Raw genomic sequence first — 18353 nt, 5'->3', positions numbered from 1 at the left:
AAATGAGATCTATTAATCTTCATCCAATGAAGACCATTATATATTGATCTTTCTGGATTATTAATGTCCTTTTTAATAATCCTATGACCAAGAACAATTTAGATTAAATTATAAAATATTTATCTCTCAATATTATGATCACTATCACAATGATAAATCTCTAAATTTAATCAAGGACCTTATTATATTAACAATTTAACATAATAACAATAACAAATTATTTGACACGTGATTGATTGAATTGTGGTCATACTATTTATTCCCAACAACTAACATTGGCTTCACGAAATACATGGCTGCACGAGAAAGCCGTGAACTTTACTTGAAGCTCACGAATCTCTCGGACCAGGAAGGTACTTTGGTGTTGTAACCAGAATCTTCCAGGAGCTTTATGCCATATATAGAGTCTGATTCCACTTGTAGTTTGTCAATCCCAAGCTAAAAAGCAAGCTTAACCCCAATGTAGATTTGCCTATAACTTACCTGTAGTGATTGTTGTTTTTTCGATTTTCATCACGAATCCAGCAACCAAGACTCCATTAGAGTTATGGAGAAGACCTTCACATGCACCCAAGTTGCCCGGTTGAAAAACAGAGCCATCCACGTTGAGCTTTGTCTAGCCCTCTTCCGGCAGTTTCCACTCCACTAGGTAAGATCTTGTAGGAGAAAGTAGTTTCCTGCTCTGCTCTGTGATGCTAAGAATTTCATTATACTGGTTTGCTAGTGTTCTGGTCATAAGGGATAATTGATCATTAAGAGTATTCTCCTATCTGAAGATGAGTTCATTTCTTTTTTGCTAGTTTATGTTGCAGGTTGTTAAAAAAAGTGGTCCAAAGCGTTCCACTATTTGAGCGAATGGTCTTGAAGAGATTCTCATTAAGCCATTCTGGTAGAGTTAAATTGTTTGTGTGATATATTTTGTTAAGTGTGCAAAAAATTGATTTGATCAACTTGACCCAAGAAGCAAATGCTCAAGCCCTGATAACCCACTATTTTATGGTTTATCTTGAGCTCAATTGAGTAGTTTTTGTCAAGTCTTTGCACACTTATTCATACAAATTGCATGGTTTTACAATTCCTTCCTAGTTTTATCCCATGGTTAAAAACTTACTTCCTAAACCTTTAATTTGTGTATTTTAATTTTCCTTTATACCATTCGATGCCGTGATCTGTGTGCTCAGTGTTTTCAGGCTTTATAGGGCAGGAATGGCTTAGAGGATGGAGAGGAAGCTTGCAGAAATGGAAGGAGCACAAGAAATAAAGGAGACAACCAGCGAGCATCGACGCACACGCATGGCTCACGGGTGCGCGTGATTTGGAGATTTTCACAGCGACGCGTGCGAGTAACTGACGCGTATGCGTAGATTGGAGTTCTGCAAGACGACGCGTGTGCGTGCCTGACGCGTAGGCGTGACACACGAAGATGACCAGCGACGCGTACGCGTGACATGCGCGATCTGCAGAAATCACAGAAAACGCTGGGGGCAATTTTGGGCCGAGTTTGGACCCAGTTTTCGGCCCAGAAACACAAATTAGAGCCAGGGGACATGCAGAGACTAAACACACATTCTCATTAGTTTAGTTTTAGATTTTTAGATTGGAATCTCAGAGAGAAATTACTCTTCCTATAGGTTTTCTACACATTCATAGTTTTTCTAGTTTTATGCTTTTGCTTTGGATATTGAGAAGAGTCATTACCTCCGTTGAAGTTACTATTCTAGTTTGTTTTCTTATTCCCTTACTCTTCCATATCCTTAATCTTTGCTCAGGGTTACAATTGGATTGTTTTTTTAAATTTATTAATGCAAGGGATTACTCTTACTTTTAATTAATTTTTAGTTATTGTTTATCATGTCTTCCTTTTATCCCTTTTTAATTCTATGCAAGTAATTTCTATGTCAATGGAGTAGACTCCCAACTTGACTTGGGGGTTGATTAAATGGAGACCCTAGAGTTGAAATGCTCAAGTGATTAGTTAAATTGGAAGTTGTTGGCTAATTCTCTATTTACTAACGCTAGTCCTTTCAAAGGGAGAGGATTAGGATTTGCGAATAAGAGTTAGCTCAATCACTTGACTTTTCTTTATTTAGTAAGGGTTAACTAAGTGAAAACAACAACCTCTTGATACTACACTTGAGAGAATTCCAACAAGGACAAAACTTCCAATTAATCATTCCCCCAGTCAAGACTTTTTCTTTGATTATACAAATCTCTTTTAATTTACATTGCTTTGATTTGCGATTATTTATTTTTCCGTTCTCCAACTCTCAAAAATTCTCAGAAACTCCTGACTAATAAGATAGCACCCTCTTGTCAACTCGTTGGGAGACGACCTGGGATTCATACTCCCAGTATTTTTATTCTAATTTTGTGAGAACCTTTCTAAATTGATAAGCGGATTTTTGCTGGTTAAGAACTATACTTGCAACATATTTCTTATATTAATTTCTTAATTGGCTGATTTTTGCCCGCATCAAGCCCACACGTATACACACTTTGGCTCATTATCATATTAAACATAACCAAACTTTGCTTCATCATAAGCTACTGAAGACTTAGTTCTTTCTTGTTAGAAAATGATTTTCGAAGGGGCACTACGGATTCTACTCTATTCATTAAAGATTCTAATGATTATTTCATACTTGTTCAAGTATATGTGGATGACATTGTGTTCGACTCGGCAAATGAAATCTTGTGTGAAGATTTTGAAAAACTAATGACTAGTGAGTTTGATATGAGTTTAATGGGAGAACACACCTTCTTCCTTGGATTACAAATCAAACAAACTCCTAGTGGTATTTTTGTACACCAAGGTAAATATGCCAAAGAATTAGTAAAGAAATTTAGTTTAGAAAATTCTAAACCTATGAATACTCCAATGCATCCTAATACAAAACTTGACAAGGATGAAAATGGAAAAGATGTTAATAAAACTCAGAATAGAGGAATGATTGGATCACTTATGTATCTAACCTCCTCTAGACCAGACATTGTTCAAAGTGTGGGCGTGTGCTCTAGATTTCAATCTCACCTAAAAGAATCACATGTTTTGGCTGTTAAACAAATCATTAGATACATCGAAGGCACATTTGACCTTGGAATGTGGTATCCTAAAATTGATGAACTCTGTGTAGTTGGGTACTGTAATGCAGATTTTACGGGTGATCGTGTGGATAAAAGAAGCACGTCAGGAATTTATTGCTTTCTTAGACAATCCTTGAGCGTTTGGTCAAGCAAAAAACAAGCCACTGTTGCCTTATCAACAGCAGAGGCCGAATATATCTTATCCTCCTCTTATTGTTCTCAGTTAATTTGGCTCAAAACTCAGCTTGTCGATTACAAACTGAAAATCAATAGTATCCCTTTATTTTGTGACAACTTGAGTGCTATAAATATTTCTAAAAATATAGTTTTACACTCAAGAACCAAGCACATTGAAGTTAGATTTTATTCTATAAGAGAACATGTGTAAAAGAGAACAATTGATATTCAATTTGTAAAATCGGAGGATCAATTGGCTGATATCTTCACTAAACCTTTGTGTGAAGATAGGTTTAGTAAAGTGAGAACTGCACTAGGGATGGTAGACACCATGTCTGTGGATTAATAATGTCTAATGTGTTTATGGTTATTTTTGTCTCACAGGTTGCAAGAAGACAAAACTGGGCAAATGATAACTCCCTCTGGGCTCTTCAAAATTCAGACCAAACCCTGTAAAATTCATGAACCTAAACTTGAGCCAATTCATGGTGGCCTAGTACGTTTCCTGGTTATCACTGCTGGGCCCAAGTGAGATAAGTTTTGTTCAATGAAATGGGTCTTTTGCCTCATTTAATCTAAAACATGAAAATATAAATATTTGATTTCTCTCTCCTTTAGTCAAATCAGTTAGTTTCCTTTCAAAATCATCTTGTTCTGTCACTTCAAAAACTGCATTCTTTTGAAATTTAAAATTCTTTGAATTCTTTTTATTAAATAGGTTTAAGTTTTCAAGGAAGTTTCATTTTGCATTAAAGACGGTTTTTAATCAAGAAAACCTATCTCCACTACTCCACTCCGTCACTTTCTCTCCCCTATTCGCATTCTTCCCTTTTTCATTATGAGAAAGAAAGTGGCTACTTGAAGAGGTACAGGTTCCTATATTCTTCCTTGTAACCCTCCTACTTCCAGACCTCAGTCACACACTCATATTCACATACACTCACACTCTTTCTCTTCGCACTCCTCTCAACCACCAACTTCAATGCCTAGGACTAAAACTGTTCATCCTAAGCCCTTTTTTGCACCACAGGAAGCCGGTTCTTCTAGGGTCAAATTGGCAAAAGGAAAAAGACCAATGACCGACGAGGAACATCTGTCTTCTCCTCCTTCTCACTCATCCCATCAACCATCTGGTCGTTCAGCCCCTTCAGGTTGTCCTTCCAAAGGCACTAGAAGACCTGTTTTTCAATCTGTCCGAAAACCCTCTAATCTTGATTCTCTTGATTTTAAGTCTCCCTTTGGTAAACGTTCTCACTCACATTTTGACCCTCTCCATTTTTTTTCTTATATGGATTATGAGTTTTATAAAAATGTCATTTCTAACCGAACTTTGTGCTCCACATTTGTTGTTGACCTCGATACTCTGGCCAATAAGGGTATGGATTTTCGAGATAATTTTCATGTTTTGAAATGGGATAATATTTTTAAAATTTGAAAGTCTGTATATCCAAATTTGGTCCGAAAATTTTATGCCAACATGTTTCATGAGGGAGATATACACTCATATGTTAAGGGGCATCAGATCATTTTGAACAAAGAATCCATCACTGCTGCCCTTGATTATGATGATATCGGGGCTAATGCATATGTTTCTGGAAAATGGGATGACCATCTTGGCATCTCACATCAAGATGCCCTTGCTAGCATATGTAAAAATTTCTCACTCATGGATGGCATGATCCCCACTCATAAAGCCCTAGGTCCTATTAGAACTCAACTTCACCACATCATCATTCACATCATTCTGCCTCAAAGTGGCTCATATCAGTGAGTTACCATCTGTGACATCTTGGTTCTCTATGCAATCCTGAATCTTGCTCCAATATCAGTTGCATATCTTATGATACGTCACATGCTTGACTGTGTTAAAAGTGACAAAAATGTTTCACTTTCCTATGGAATGTTTTTAACATGCATCTTTGAGAAATTTTTGGTTTATTTGAGTAATGAGCATGTGGAAAATAAAGTTTCGTCACTAAAAGGGGGTGGCGTAGTGAAACCGATCAAAGGAAAAGGATCTAAGGCCACTAAGGATCAAGTTATTGAAAAAAGTGAAGATGAAAACCTCCCTCCGCCTTCAGTTGTTGGCACCTCTAGCTCTCACAAGTACTTGATCAATGGGGTAGTCAAAGATGTCCTTCAGAAGTTTGTGAACATGACTAAACAGATGGTCTACTCCAGCAAACAAACTCGGAAACTGGCCTTTTAAAATGAAAAATCTTTGCTAAAATCTAAAGACAGAGTTGAGGTACTTCTAAAGTACCTTGATTCACTTGATGAGGATTAAGTGCTATCTGAAAAAGAGGAAGATATCCTGGAAACTAAAGAAGAGGGTTTTGATGCCTGAAAATTTGTCTCCTACTGCTGATGCAAATTTAATAGTTTTCTGCTATTTCTGGTTTTGTTTTACACTTTATTTTGCTGCTTCTATCCTATTGACCAATGTTTCAATGACTGTTTTCTTTGGATGGCTGTAATAACTTTAGCCTATCTTGATTAACTGCTTGATATGAAGCCTATTTTGCAAGCTTGTTGATATGATTTTTGCAGGTTTTTCTCCTTGATAACAAAAGAGAGAGAAGAAAAAGAAAAAATGAATTGATGAATTGACAAAAATGGTGACAGTTGAATTATGGTTGCCTCGAAAGGCTGCCTCTGTTTTGAATTTGTGATGAACTGTTGAATAATTTTTACATGGATAGTTGGTTTTGAATATTTTTTTTAAAAGTTGGATAATGACAGTTTGGATATCATTGAATGTTAACATATTGTCTATGCTTGACATGTTATGAAAAGCATACATTCATGGGGAGCACAAAAATCAAAGGAAAAGGGGAGCTTCATGCCGAATAAAACATCAAAAGGAAGTCTCTTATCTCAACCCTTAATTCTTTTCAATTTATTTTAATAATGTTTGTCATCAAGGGGGAGATTGTTGAGTTTGTAAAAATTAAAACATGATTAAAGTGATGACCAAATATTATTGGAATTAATGTTAAATTGTTTGTGTGATATATTTTGTTAAGTGTGCAGAAAATTTATTTGATCAACCTACCCCAAGAAGCAAATGCTCAAGCCCACACGTATACACACTCTGGCCCATAATCATATTAAACATAACCAAACTTTGCTTCATCATAAGCTACTAAACCTTATGGGAGAGAAAAAAGAAAGAAAACCCATATCCACTTCAAGCTCAATTCGGTGACCACACCCAAATTCATCTCACTTCAACTAAGTTACTAACGGGGTAAACAAAGTTCAATTCAATTGAATCCTTCTTCATTTTCATCGAACAAAAACTCTCTCTTCTCTCTCCTCCTTTTCTTCCTTATCACATCAAATCTCTAAACCAAGAAAGAAGAAAGAGAAAAAATTCGAAACTAGGGCACGGTGAAGAACAAAAAGCTTGTTTCCATCTTCAAGCAAGAAGAGAAAGTAAAAAGGACTACAACAAAGGAAAGATCTCAACGCAACAGAAGATCACAAATAGGTGGTTTTTCCATTTGTACTTCACAAAGAAACTGTGAAGAAATTCTTTGAGCAACAAGCACCATTCAAGCAACTATGAAGACAGTGAAGTCAAAGGTGCTCAGTGGCTCATCAACGATAAAAAATCATACTTGGGGCCAAAGGAAGAATACACGGCCCAGATTCAAGAAGCTCGAAGAAAAAGGATGAAAGAGAATGGTAAGATTTCATGTCATTGCTTCGGCCTTCTCTCTCTCCTCTGACCACGCTGCTGCTTGTTCTGATGTTGGAGAAGAAGACAACCTAAGTGTTGGACTTGGTTCAAACATTGGAAGCTCCACTCCTCTATAATAAGGGTGAACGACCAGGGATTGAGCAAGAGAGAAAGAGTTGCTTCGATTTCCATAGCTCCTTGAGCTGTTCTTGTTCTTCTCCTTCATGGTTTTCATTTTGTAATTCTTTTTCTCAGTTTAGTCTGTTTGAATTTCATTGGAAAAAAGACAAATATTGTGAGGTTTGTAAGAAAAAGTCAATGAGTGAAAAAAGGCAGTGAGCTAGACTTGGAGAAAAAGTCATAGTTATCTCAGAAATTCTTTATAAGTCTTTCTGTTTTGTGTCATAATCCTGAGAGAATTTTTTTACAAGTTGGGTTAGCACTTTGCTATTGAAAGTTAGAATGAATCCTAGTCAAGTTCAAGTTGGATTAAAATCTGGACTTGTCATAGATAGAATTTGTCTTTAGAATGGATGGATGTTAGCTCATCCACTCTAAGCATGGTCCCCAAAATCTTTCGCACCTTTCAAAGGAAATATTTATTATATAATTCAGCTGGTAAATTAGGGATTCTGACCCACACCCAACCTTCTGCACTTCCAATTCTTGGAAAATGAAGAGAGAACGCCATCTTTAAACGAGTAAGTAATGATCTGCAATCATCCAGAGTCTTTCAAAAAGGACATATTTATAGTCATCTTGACTGTTAAATCTGACTAGAAAAAACTCTTCTTCTAAATCCATCGTTTGAATAGAGCTTTTTTTGGTCCATCTTCATTGTACCCTCTATCCAAAATTTGAAGATTCAAATTTTTGCCAAAAAATTTCACAATCAAAGATAATTTCTATGACCTACACCATTTCTCGTACTCCTCCAGACACCTCAATTTTTGGTCTAGGATTGAAAAAAACTTGTTGGTCAAACATATCATCTATAAATTCTTCTTCAGAGAGGTATCCCTTAGTCACCATCTCAACTATCTCTTCCGGATTTAATTTATCAAAACCATTGCTAATCACCATATCTCTGTAGGATTTTTGGAGATGTAAAGATTGTTTTACACACTCTTGATCGCCACCATTCTGATCATTGCTTGAGTCGATTGCTATTCCCAGATTGAGCAGAATCAGGCCCCTACTCCTCAATGCCATCCATCTGATCTACCTCTGGATTAGTTTCTAACAGGGCTCCTCCTTGAAACGCCACATTTATTTTGACCTTCTTTGTGCTTCGGTTGATTTGATCTTTTTTTTCCGGTGATCTTTTGTCTTTTTCAGTTGATTGATGTTCGGCGGACTCAGAAAAGTATCAAATGCTAAATTAAAAATACGACTTAATAAATAATAATTTAACTGGTGGCTTTCAAGTCTTCGGTTTGCCTGTTTTCACCTTATTCCAACTTGTAAAGTAGTATCTAATTCTTGTGTATATATATATATGACCAACCGATAGTAGGTTACGTGTTAAACAACCTTGACATTTCACAAGATCTTCAAGAGTTTACAAAGCTTTTTTGCTCTCGTAATTAATCAAACGAAAATTAATCATATAAACTTTTTAAATGGACTAACTGTCTTTTTATGGACCTGATGAATATACAATTTGTAGTAGTTTAAAAAGAAAATTATATGCTTTATACATAAAAAATAACTACTAAATTAGCTATTATATAAAATATATATTAAAATATAAAAATAAATTAAATAATACATACAAAAAACTTTTGAATTTTTGATGTGATTTTTAAGATGTAAATAATATTTTTTAATATTTATAAGCAATGGGGTATCCCAAAAAACATAAATAACCGCATGCAAAGAATGCATGTTATATATGACCTGACTTTGATAAGCTTAAACCATTATTCTAGTCTCCAAAAAATTTATTTATTTAGTCAAATTTTAAATTATTTTTAAGAATTATTTAAATATATTTTATCAAACAATAAATCTTTGAGAATTATCATCAGATTTCTATTTAGATAAAATGGTGCTTTACTTATTAGTAATAATTGGAATCAAATTCATCTAATTTTTTTGTTTTATATACACGAGTATATAATCAATTTGAGTTGATCGAATAGTTAGTTTATTCGTCTATTTAAATAGGTATCAGAAATTTAAATTCTGTCTTTATGGAATAATTCATTAACTAATGATAACAAACCTTTAATTAAAATTTGATTCGTAATCCATTAGTATTTAATCTGTCAAATTAAAAGATATATACGGTAAAAAAAAATGTAGAAATATCAAATAGATAAATAATCTCTTTCTAGAAGATGATATGATTAATTGAAAAGTACGCATGCTGTCTTTAACTTTGATTAAGATCAATATCATGCCGTCCTTACCAAAGATAACATGAACCATAAAAACCATGCTCTAGAATATTACAACTTACCAATTTTGCACCTAATCATAAACCTTTTTTTTTTCCTTGTGTCTCATTCCTATCAATTCAAACAATATCATGAGGTGATCACCTGCTCTAAATTTGACTTCCCAAAATTATACATCATCAGCAATCCATCAAACCAGATCATATAATCAATTGGGAGTTTGAAAATCATCAATTATGGGAAATATAATATAGGAAAAATTTCAAGTGTACCGGAAACACCAGCGTTTCAGTTGTTTTAATAGTTGATTTGAATTATAAAAAATATATATAATATATATTAATTAAAATCAACGATTAAAATAATTAGAACATCGGTATTCTCGGTATACTTAAAATTTTTCTTATAATATATATCTTTTACAAGAGGCATCAATCTCTTTAAGCAGCTCGCATAATCCCTTTTTTTTTCTTTCTAATTTTGGTTTAATAATATTTTCTTAAAGTTGTGCCAATTATGCTAAATTTTATAATCACAATCTTTGGACATTAGTGAAGTTCAACTTTTATGTACAAAAAGTTATTATTGCTTGATTCTAGACTAAAGTAACGTTTCATTGCTCCAGAGAGTCCACAAGAGAACCTAAGGGTTTGTATAAGTAAGATCCTCCAAGGGGATAAAATAATAGTAATTAATCATCATCATTAGTCCAAAGTCCTTTATTGCATTAAATAATTACAACTTGCTATTTGACAGTTCATGAGAGCTCAACTTTATTGATTTGTTTCTATTTCTGTTGCGTAGGATTTGGTTCTTTTCTATGTTGGTTGGCATATATTTTGGAGAATGGCCGAAATTCGGATACAGTTGTTTATATAGTTGTTTTTATGTGAAGTTGATATTTAAAAATTTTTAGATAATTTGATAAATTTAATTAAATTATTATCTAATAATTTTTAAGGGTTAACCACCAAAAACGTCCCCAAATTATTTAAATGCTGACAAAAATACATTTAAATTTTACTATCGATAAAAATCTCTTTAAATAATTTAAAAATACAACAACAATACCCAATAGTAAATATATATTTTCAAAAAATACCTTAGAGATTGAATTTTGATGCCATTTTTTGCAAGCATAATTATAAAAATAATATATTATTATACATAAAAATTAGTGATTTTTTGTTAAGTATATAATTTTTTTATAATTATTTTTGTTAACAATCAATAATATTTTTAAAAATTACAAAATAATATATACTTAATAAAAAATCACCAAATTTTAAGAATAATAATATCTCATTTTTTTAATTATACTTGTAAAAAATTGCATCAAAATTCAATCTCTAATGTATATTTTGAGAAATACATATTTAATGTTAGTTTTTTTGCAAGATTATCTAACATTAAATATGTATTTCTCAAAAAATATATTAGAGATTGAATTTTGATACAATTTTTTGCAAGCATGATTGAGAAAATGAGATATTAGTATCCTTAAAATTTGGTGATTTTTTGTTGTGTATATATTTTTTTTGTAATTTTTTTGTTAACAACTAATAATACTTTTAAAAAATCACAAAAAAATATATACTTAGAAAAAATTATCAAATTTTAAGAATAATAATATCTCATTTTTTTAATTATTCTTGTAAAAAATCACATCAAAATTCAATCTCTAAAATATTTTTTGAAAATATATATTTACCGTTGGGTATTGTTGTTATGTTTTTAAATTATTTAAAGGTATTTTTGTCGATAGTAAAATTCAGGTGCATTTCTGTCAGCGTTTAAATAATTCAGGAGCGTTTTTGGTGGTTAACCCAATTTTTAACTATCAACTTAATATAAAGATACATACATGTGAGTCTTTATCTTAAAAAAATATGTAAAATGTTCTGTTTTTATCCTTTCTTATTTGTCCAATTAAACTTTAACATAACAATGCAGTAAAATAGAGAAAAAAAAAACTTTATTAATTAAGAGAATAAAGGGACATGAAAATATTGGATATGTATTTGAAATACAGATGCTCATGATAACGGGATAGATTTCTTGCCAGCAAGAACACTCAAACAGTCAAACCTAAACCAAATAAAGGCAAATTTTTGCTCCAATTTTTTCAGCTTAGCAATAATAATAAGGAAACGGTGTTGGAGATTAATTAAAAAAGAACATACATTAAAATATTCAATCATAGCTTGATTATGGTAATGTAAAATGCTGATGAATTAAGCAGGGTGATTAAACAATTTCTTCTCAAGAAATGGTTGAGGCAATTTCGAACAGCTCCCATGCATATAATGTAGGTTGATTTTTTTTTATATTGGAACAAATTGTGTGATGTGCTCCAATATTTTAATGTATGTGAGTTTTACTCTTATATGGGATAATTTTTTACCTTTTAGAAGACACAAAACATCACCTACATTTTGTATGTAAAAATTATTTTTAAATTTGTTAAATACAAAACGGCATTCATTTAAAAAATAAAAAAATATATATTTTTCACAAAATGGCAGAACCTTTTGCATGGGTAATTTTTTTAAAATTAAAAATAGAAAAACATCATTGACGTTTTGATATTTTTTATTTTTTTAATTAAAAAAATTGAAAACGGCGGTGACATTTTGTACATTCCCACAATCATGTTAAATACAATTTTTTAGACATTTTGATGGATTACACCAATACAAATCCAATATTAAAAAAAAAAGTTCTATAATCAGGGTCAGCTGATTTAATTTGAAACCATATATTTATGGATGGTTTCTTAAAACTTTAATTTTATTTTTTAAAAGTTATAATATTTATATTTGGTAAATTAAATTAAAAATATATTTTTAATAAATACAAAAACTAACAATTATATTTAATAAAGTAACTTTTAAAATTTTTTAAAAATTATATTAGACATAAAAATAAAGATAAATTTAAATATTTATTAATATATGAGATATATTAAATAAAAAATAAGTTTGAATAACGAGACCATTTCCATACTATGAACTATATAGAAAATAATTTTGAAAAACAAGAAAGTTCCACTTTTTTACCAAAAAAAAAATATGCCCTTGGCTATATCATAAAAAGTGTGGTTAGAGGTAATTTTATCATTTACTTTTCGTAAAAAAATCGAGTGATTTTTTGTAAAAATAGACATAATTAAGAATATTTATTTTACTGTATATAATTATATATTTCAGATATGTTATACATTAAAGTATTATTATCATTTAAATTTAATTAAGTAAACTTAACAATAACAAAAACTACTCTCATTAAAAGAGTGTTATTATACGCGCGAGTACGTTATTGTTGTCGTCGTCGTCTTTCTCTTTTTCGCATTTTTTCGGGTTCCTCCTCCTCCCACTTCTTTTTCTCCTCCTCGTTATTCTTCTTGTTTCTTCTTCTTCGCGTGTTTTTTCTTCATCGTCATTCTTTTAATTTGTTGTTACTGTTATTGTTGTATTTTTTTTTTTCTTCCTACTCTCCTTGATAATTTTGCAGCATTATGTATTTTGAATTGTGCAGACCAACAAGACTAAATGCACCTTAATTCACTCAGAAATGTACCAAAATTACATCTAAAATGAGCCAAAAATTAAATTCCGAATGAATCGAAATTACTTAATGATAACAATACACAAACAAACTCGTTTCAAAACAAGCACAGACCAAGTGCACCTTATTTAAATCCAGAAAGAACCGAAATTACTTAATGATTGCGTTCGAAAACAGGCACACAAACAAAATTGAATGATTAGAAATTCACTCAGAAATGAACTGAAATTACATCCAGAATAAACCGAGAATTAAATTCTGAATGAACCAAAATTACTTAATGATGACGATACACAAACAAACTCGTCTCAAAACAAGTACAGACCAAGTGTATCTTATTTAAATCCAGAATTAACCAAAATTACTTAATGATTGCGTTCGAAAACAAATACACAAATAAAATTGAATCATGGACAAAAATACATCCAAATCTGTCAAGTGATTTTGCAACATTATGCATTTCTTCTTCTTTGTTTGATTTTTTCATGTTTTTTCACTTGATGCTGCTGATAAGTATTAACCAAATTTTTTATTCCTTAAATAATTTCGGTTCATTTCTTAGTTTAATTGATATTTATTTGGATCCAGAAATGAATTCAATGTAGTTTTATGATTGAGTCTTTTTTACTGTTTGTTCAAATCTGAACTAATTTCAGTTTATTTGTGTGTTAATTGAGATTCACTTGATGCTGCTGATAAGTATTGACTAACTTTTTATTCCTTAAGTAATTTCGGTTCATTTCTTAGTTTAATTGAGGTTCATTTGGATCCAGAAATGAATTTGATGTGTTTTTGTTGATGATTGAATTTTTTTTTTACTTGTTCAAATCTGAACTAATTTCGATTCATTTGTGTGTTAATTGAGGTTCATTTGATGCTGCTGATATGCATTGATCAGATTTTTTTATTTTGTAAGTAATTTCGGTTCATTTTTTAGTTTAATTGAGTTTCATTTGGTTTTAAAAATAAATTCGATATGTTTTTGTTGATGATTGAGTCTTTTTTTAGCAAAGAAGAATGAAATTTTTTTATCACTTTATTCAATTGTATTATATTTCATTCCATTCCATTTAATTTGTCTTAAAAGTCATCCCAACTATTGAGACAAATTTTTCATCGATAACACACCTGAACTACAAATGAATCGAAATATTATTATAACATCATTGTGTAATAACAAATGAACTGAAAATTGTGTATGTTATAAACTTAGAACCTCATGCATTCTATTCAAATTCAAATTCATAAACAACACTAATTTTAGCAAAGAATGATGAAATTATTTACCATCACTTTATTCAATTGCATTAGATTCTATTCCATTCCATTCAATTCAAAATTATTAAAGATGAAGATAACGAGAGAGAAAGATAACAAAAAAGAAAAAGAAGAAGAAGACGCAGTAGAGGTGTTCATGGGTCGGGTAAAACCTACACACTTTCGGGCCAAAATATATACCAGGCCTATTTATTAGGCCCGAACCCGGTCCTAGACCCGATGAAACCTACACACTTTCGGGCCACGATTATACCGGGTAAAAACCGGGTGAAAATCGGGCCGTTAACATTACCTTCTTGTAATCTAGCATGTGAAAATATCCAAATTTCCAAAACTCCAACCATTATTTGACATGGTAAAATTCACTTAGAAAAATATAACAAGAACCAACCCTTCTCTAAAATTAAAGCATAACCACAATCAATACTAATATTGTCTAATAACACTAAATATTTAAATTAATACAAATAACACAATATTATGCATTAGTCTAAAGTCTTATGCATTTTAAATATAAAACATTAACTTATAATCTTATAATGACTAATAATATAAAATATTAAGGTTTACAATACTTAAATTCTACATAAGAATAGCCATCATCCATCACTAATAACACAAAATATTAATTGTGTATGATGACTGGGCCATCGGGCCGAATCCGGGTGACCCGAGCTATGATCCGGACCCGACCCAAAATAATGACTAGGTCTATTTTTGAGATCCTTACCCGACCCTAAACCTGATGAAATCACACCAAATTAGCCATTAAAATGTTCGGGATCGAGCCAGATCTTCGGATTAGATCGGATCATGTACACCCCTAAGACGTAACATCATCAGAGAAGAAGAAGAAAAAGGAGGAAGAGGAGGAGGAGGGAAGAAAAACCTGTATACGCAAATTTAGAAAAAGAAGAAGAAGAAAAAGAAGCGGTAAGAAGAGCAGTATGGGTATGTAAATGACAAATTGAACTTGGTTGTTAATATAACTTGGATGCTGAAGATTATTATATATATATATATATAAAATTAACTTGTCTTTATAATTTGATACATTTATGTCATTTTGTGTTAAGATCTCTGCAACGGGCCGTAGCGGACCCATGGCTGGGTCCATTCTTATGTTTGCTGGAGGACCTCATTGGGCCACAACATAAATTCTCTCCTACAGATCTCTCCAGTAAAAAAAAAAAAATCAAACCAAAAGAGGATTTTTTTATTTAAAAAAAATAACCTAATTTTTTATTGATATATGTTTTTTTAAATATTTACATTTTTTCTTATTATTTATCGTTGTCATAAACAAATTACTAATACATATATCTGGTCAGATAAGTAACAAATATAATACATATATTTTGTTCGTAGTGCAAATAATACATTCAAAAATTATATTGAACGTATTTTAAATAAATTTTATTAATATTGACAAGATTAATTTCTCATTTTATTACTTTAAAAAATTTAAATTCATTTCTATTAGTATCTCATTTTTATTGATAATAAGATAAAACTATGTTTATAATACAATTTTTTTTTTTTTTGGTGACTGTTTATAATACAATTTGAATCGATTTAAAAGGTAAAATCGATAACTCCAATTATAAGTTTATTCAAATTTTCCGTAAAAAACGAAAAGTATGGGTTAGTTGTTTGACAAAGAAGTCGAAAATATGACACTATGCTAATCCACTATGTTTTAAGGATAATTTTATGGTATCTATAAGTTAGTTGGTGTCTAAATTTTATTTAAATTATTTTTTGTAATAAATTTTAAATTTTAAAAATTATTTATTTTTATATTTTTTAAATTAAATATTAATTTTTAATTTTTTTAATAAATTAAACATCACTTTTTAGACATCATAATAATTATTATATTTCAATCAATATCTTAGTTTAAAGACTATAATATTTATTTTTATCTACAGTGATTAATATAATATTTAAAAAATAATATCTAATTTGTTAAAAAAATTAAAAATTAATATTTAATTTAAAAAATATTTTTTAAATATTTAAAAATTATTATAAAAAATATTTTTTTTAAAAAAATAACACTAAATAATAGACGCTATAAAATTGATCTTCATGTATATTCTACTCCATAGTCCATAGGAGGTTCCAGACTATACACCTTAGCATGATATGTTAATAATGCTTCACCAACTACCAGGTGCCGTTTCATGAAGACAAAGACCTCACCAGTGACTAAGTGGTCCTCCACTTGGAGGACACCAATTTCTTATTATATATATAACTTCTTGGGAAAAAAAAAGGGTTTAATTTTGATCTCTAAAATTATAAATGCATTTATTTTATTCCTTAAAAATTTAAAATACTAATTTATTTAAAAAAGTTATATGTTATAGGTTGTTTTAACTTGTGATAATTCATGTTCTTAGTTAATGTCATATAGTAATGGAAAAAGATTGCATTGGAACCTTTTTTTTTTCCGGTTAACATTTAACTAGTCTTTCACTTTTTTCTTTTTTTTCTTTTTACAATAACAACTCAAACATTCAATCCTTACTTATTCACTATTTTTTTGTTTAAAAACAAGTTATTTTTTAGCAAAACGGGCGTAAAAACTAAATTTATACTTTTGAAAATTTAAATATCAAAATAAGATATATTGATACTAGAATATACCATAAAGTTGCAATGATATGTTAAAAGAGAAAAAGAAGAAAGAAATACGTCAAATTGTTTTAACCCGATTAAGACATCTTAACTATGTGTCCCCTCTTATGTGGTGTAGGAATTAATAAAGCTTACTTGTTCAAATTTTGGTGTAAAATCCTTTTGAGGAGTCAGGATTTGTTTTTTTGCTGTTGTCCATACATACATTAGAATTTAAGAGTATTATAAAATATAATAAGTATTGTTCATGTTTTGGTCCAATATTATGGTTCAGGTTCAAGTAAGCCAAAAAGACCCAATTTAAAAGTTGGCCTTTACCTCCTACCCAACCTCCTCAAAGAAGTCGGTTCCAATATAAGCTCCTCCCCAAAGAGGTCAGACTCAGCTGGCAGATAACGCTTATTCAAATAAGTAACTGTCCCCTAAAATCTTTCCTCTACTTTCAGAAGAGATATCTCAATAACTCTAAGATAAAAGGGATGATTATCCACCTTTAGAAGTGGAACTATCTCAACGGTGGTTATTGGATTCCCACCTATAAATACACTGACACACTCAGGTAAAACTAAGTTCGAATACTCTCAAAACCTGCTTACCTCCTTTGCTAATTTAGGCACCGGAGTGTCTTTGCAGGTACCACCCCCCATTCTATCAAATACTCACAACTCGGACGGCAGTTTTCAGGTGCAAACCAAGTCGGAAACCACCTCCTTCTGGCGTTTGGGCCTTTTATCCAAGCCCAATTCATCTATTTTAGGTTACCCACGTAACATTGGCGCCGTTGTCGGGGACCTAGGAGATCAACTCATAATGGCAAATGACCAGAACGAGGACGGACATACTGTGTCAGAGTCTGAGCAAGAGTATCAGGACGCAGATAACAATGACAGAGTATTAATATCTCTGCAAGGAGCGGACAGAAAACATAGGGAAGGCCCCTCAGGCGCTCATGATTCAAGGAGAATCCTCTCTGAAGTGCACGAACCAGAGAAGGAGGGGCAACCTCACGCTGCCGATCTCATGGGGCTGCTCCACGGCCACCAAAGACGGTTAGAACAGCTGGAACAAGAACTGGAACGACAGCGAGAAGCAGAGAGAAACCTGAGTAGAGAAGTTGAGCGACGAAAAGAGCTTGAAGAAAAGCTCTTAAGACTGGAATCCAACCTCCGAAATAGGAATTTTCACGCTGACCGAGAAGACACCCTATTGGGGGGAGAAGACCCATTCAGTGAAGACATCATGAGGGTAAAAGTTCCAATGAACTTCAAAATCCCTAACATGGATCTGTACGACGGGACTACCGACCCAAAGCATCACTTGAGCAATTTTAAAAGTCGGATGTATCTAGCCAACGCCTCTGATACTACACGTTGCAAAGCCTTTCCAATGACTTTGACAAAGGCGGCGATGAAATGGTTCGATAGCCTTCCCCCAAGGCCGGTCACCAATTTCGACGACCTCTCGCGTAAGTTCCTTATACAATTTTCGATCCAGAAGGATAAAGTCAAGCACGCGCC

General features: G+C 31.7%; 1 long non-coding RNA gene across 1 annotated transcript; it reads left to right on the top strand.

The window, feature by feature from the left end:
- Positions 1-358: 358 nt before the first annotated feature.
- LOC140181098 (uncharacterized) lies at positions 359-1828 on the top strand. Its single transcript, XR_011875755.1, has 2 exons — positions 359-649; positions 801-1828. It is a non-coding gene; the product is annotated as an uncharacterized lncRNA (long non-coding RNA).
- The last annotated feature ends 16525 nt before the right edge of the window (positions 1829-18353 follow it).

This window comes from Arachis hypogaea, chromosome 17 (assembly GCF_003086295.3).
Source record: "Arachis hypogaea cultivar Tifrunner chromosome 17, arahy.Tifrunner.gnm2.J5K5, whole genome shotgun sequence".
In the NCBI taxonomy this organism is placed as follows: domain Eukaryota; kingdom Viridiplantae; phylum Streptophyta; class Magnoliopsida; order Fabales; family Fabaceae; genus Arachis; species Arachis hypogaea.
The sequence above is the reverse complement of the archived record's forward strand: the minus strand, read 5'-3'. Positions and strand labels throughout refer to the sequence as shown.